Genomic DNA, 4,663 nt, shown 5'->3' with positions numbered 1-4,663 from the left:
GCCTACCTCGAAACTTTAAAAATATGTAATTAATTGCAAATGAAGACGAGATATTAACTAAGCCATTAAAGAATAAGTTTATTCCTATTTTATTAAGTTATTTATATATATAATTAATATAGGAACTATATATATATATATATATATATATAGTTCCTATATTATTAAGTTATTTTATTTTAATGATTGCACATGATTTATAGAGGTCGCATATAATGCTTCTAATAATTATTGAATTATTTCGATATGTTTTCATGCAAAAAAAACCATCGCGACACCCATGAATTAATTGAGATTTCCTCGTGAAAAGTTATACCAGTAAAATGCCGTGCTTTATGCATATTAATCCAATATTAATATGAACAGGGACAAAAAAACAAGGAAAGCTTAAACAAACCTACATAATTGTAATGATAATGTTTTACTTTTACTAAAATGTCATGTTCGTGTTTTATACGTGTTTCTTTTTTTCCTAACATCTATTGGTGAATAATAATACTATTTTGCTTCGTAGATAGCTGGACAACTGAAATAACACATAGGCACTTTTTATACCGATATTCCTACGGGATACGGACTTACGCGGTTTCAACCGTGGGTCACAGCTAGTGTGTATAAAACTGTGCTCTGTGAAGGAAGTAGGTGTTGTGTAGTGTTTTTGCGCTCTGTTCTCTCTTCTTGTTACAGCAGTTTCTGCTGGCCACGCTCTAACTGCTTCTTAAGCTCTTGTTCGTGTTCTCTCACTGCTTTTTCTTCCTGCTGGAGCGCGCTAAGCTGTTGCTGACATTGCGTTGCTGCTTGTGAGGCGTTTTCATGTGCAGCCAACTTAGCTTGTAGTTGCTCTATCTCTTGTATGATAACATCCATTAAATAGTGGAGAAATACTGTTATTTTTGAGGTTTCTAACGTGATGTCGTCAACTATCAATTTTTTCTGTTTACATTGTAAACGCAGACTGAACCTTAAAAGATTTATCAAAATAATGAACTAATTAGTATTTTGTATAATTTTTGTAATAATATTAATGATAAATAAATAAATAAAAAAATAAATTAATAAATAAATAAAAAATAAAAAATTATTTGTATACATTGAAATGTCTACAGAAAACTCCGCGATGCTATATGTCTATATATATAACTCTTATGGATATCCCACAATAATATTTTTTTGTCATTCACTTTTTACGACAAAAAATGGCTAATTTTCGAAGCGATTTTAACAATAACTCTTATGCAATTGAATAACTTAAATACTTGTTGATTTATATGTTGACCATATATCTATATGGTTGGTACTTTTGTATGTACAAAAGCAGGAGATAGACTTACATAAGTTGATGTTATTGTGTACGTGTAAAATGTTATTAAATGTATACTGTGACGGCACAGTAAGGAAACCAGTACTCTTAAAGAGAACTCTTAATCAGTCCCGAGCACATAAATTATATATAGAACGTATGGCCCTATTTTGAAATACAAATATAGTTTCAATATCTGCTGCCCTGCCCCTTAGCAGAATTCCATAAGACATGATCCTATGGAAGTAGCTAAAATGAACCAGTCCAGCCGTATCTGCATCGCTGAGATGTCTTATCTCGCGTACTACAGCGGCCGAAAGCGGCCGAACTGAGTGTAGCAGCGACGATGTTAACATGGGCTCCCCACTGTAGTTTCAACATTAAATATTAATGGGGTATCATCTGCAAACAACACTATTTCATATGCTGCAAATATACATATAATAGAACAATGACTTTTAAAATTTCGTGTGTTTGTCTGTGCGTTTGTGCACGCATATGAGACACGGCATGCCAACTTAAAGAATCAGAGTTCGCAGCGAAAGAGCGCATTCCGGAGGCGCATGGCGTAAGAGCAGTGGTGGCTCAGTGGTGAGGACCTCGGACTTCAAAATCGATAAGTCGGGGTTCGAGACCGGGCGAGCGCGCAGGAAATAAATTGATTTTTCAATTTATCTGCATATGTAGATAACATCACCACTGCTTAAACGGTGAAGGAAAACATCGTGAGGAAACCGGCATGTCCAAGAATTAAAAGTTCGACGGCATGTGACATCTGCCAACCCGCACTTGGCCAGCGTGGTGGATTATGGCCTGAACCCTCATAGGAGGCCTGTGTCCCAGCAGTGGGAACATATATGGGCTGATTATGATGATGATGGCGTAACAGTTGCATTAGATATTTCATTTATTCATATTTTAGTTTATTGGATTGTAAATACATTTTGTGTGTATTGCGTTTATTTGGGTTAGCTTTATATTCCTAATTTTCTTTATTTTTTAATGTCAATTGTAGGTACCACCTACATATTTGTTAAGGACATTAAAATATATATTATATGTATTTATATTATAAATAATAATAAACTTAATGCCGAAATCATAAATTGAATGCTCTTAAAGGAATAGGAGTAAGTAATAACTGGCTACGAATTTATTGATTCTTTTAGAATTAGAACTTATATATTGATGCAAAGAATAGTTATAATAATTATTAATAGCAGTGTAATCCCTGACGGATTATACTGATAGTTCAATTAAAAACTGATATTAATAATACACAGACACTCAATTTTTACTGTCTTATTATATGTCTACATTATGTGCCAGGAAAGTATATAGAAAATAAACTGGATTGTCATTACTCATAATTTAAATATTCATATGTATTGTTTTTAGATCTTTATATTTCTAGAACTAGAAATCATAAAAGTAACCCCATAACATGTACCAATTCTTCTACAAAAATGGAAATCCCCAGAGCGCCACAAATTCAAGCTGCATACAGCATACCGCCTACCTCGTAACTTTAAAAATATGGAATTTATTGCAAATGAAGACGAGATATTAACTAAGCCATTAAATAATGAGTTTATTCATTTATTTTAATGATTGCACATAATTTATTTTATAACGTCTCCAATAATCCTTGGATTGTTTCGATATGTTTTATACGAAAAAATACCCTCGCAAGATTCGTGAACACATTAAGATTCCCTCCCTAATACAAGCGAAATGCAATGCTTCAGATCAATTTTTATTGCAGTTCAATTGAGGAATGACACGTACTATGAAGAACAGGGAAATGCTGGACTTTAGGAGCTGCTGTCATTTTCGCATCATGTTTGGCGGGAAATTGTGCAATTCCAAAAGTTAATGTACTTAAATTAATATCAATCCAATATTAATACGAAAAGGGCAAAAAATTACCTTCATGAATGCTCAAATAACCACTAACAACTAACCTACATATTGCAAATAATTAGTTCTTAGTTTTACAGGAAATCGTATTTTACCCTTAAAAGCTCAGCCCCTCAACGTCATATATATATATACAAACACGGCAGAACTTACTCAAACAGTATTTAGGTTTTTTGTGATTATTGATAAAAGTCTATGGTGAGAGGGGCTCAATTGAGGATCAAAATTTGTTTAGTTAATTATAAATAAATAAATGACGAACAAACAATTTGAATGTTAGAACAATAAAAAACAAACAAGGAACTAATGATTAAAAAAAAAGTGAAAAAAAAAATTAAGTGGGGCCAAATTCAGTGAGCCCTGAGCTTACCTATTTATATATACAAACTTAAGTATCACTCGTCAAAAACGATTATATTGCTTTTTAAGATTTTGTAGACCACCAAAGTGAAAATACCTGCGCTCTATGTAGGGATTTTTTTTTTGTATGCTAACTATTAAATATTTATTATCTGTGCCTGGAGTCATTATAAGCCCTTATATAGTTGGATATTGTTGGATACAATAAATCAAAAACAATATTCGGAACCAATCTGAAAAATTCAGGCGAGAAGTTCCCCATCATTCCCGTGTAAGGAAAAAATTTTATTAAAGGTCAAAGGTCCAAAAAAAGAGTTTTTCGAGATTTTCAGCAAAACGGTAAGTTATAAAAGTTAGTCATAAAAGTTCCTCAGACAAAAATTGTAGATAATAAAATTATCTATAAAAAATGTATCAATACTATTTTTCTTACGAGCCACCGTTTCTGAGATATAACGATTAAAAAAGTTATAAAAGTTGTTATCGTATACATACATAATATGCACATGTTTCCGCGCCACCTATGAGGTAGTGTACTTAGCGCGTTTTTTAACGTTGTTTCCCCAGTAGGCCTACTCCACGGGTCAGTTGTAATCCTGTTTAATGTAAAACTATTGTAAAATAACGGAAATTTTCAAAGATTGGGAAAATTCTTGTTGTTCTTCTTGTTTTTCATCTCCTGCTTCTTCTTTATCTTCATTTTGGATGCAAGTAAATTACGCCAATAGCGATGTATCGCATGATACTTCGTCGGAGTCAAACGAATCCTCCATTGTTTGTGACTCATTATCAAAGCACGACCGGCCATTTGTGCATGCCAAAGAACAAATCAGTCCGACTTTTTTGCTACCACATTTAGCACTGCATCCCTTTTAGCAATTTTTGTTTGAGGTACTTTTATAATAAAACTTACCGTTTAGCTGAAAATCTCGAAAAACTCATTTTTTTGACCTTTGACCTTGAACATTTTTTTTTCCTTACACGGGAATGATGGGGAACTTCTAGACATCCCTACTATCCCTACTAATATTATAAATGCGAAAGTAACTCTGTCTGTCTGTCTGTCTGTCTGTTACGCTTTCA

Source organism: Zerene cesonia, unplaced genomic scaffold, assembly GCF_012273895.1.
Source record: "Zerene cesonia ecotype Mississippi unplaced genomic scaffold, Zerene_cesonia_1.1 Zces_u013, whole genome shotgun sequence".
NCBI classification, from domain to species: Eukaryota; Metazoa; Arthropoda; class Insecta; order Lepidoptera; family Pieridae; genus Zerene; species Zerene cesonia.
Note: the sequence above shows the minus strand (reverse complement) of the source record.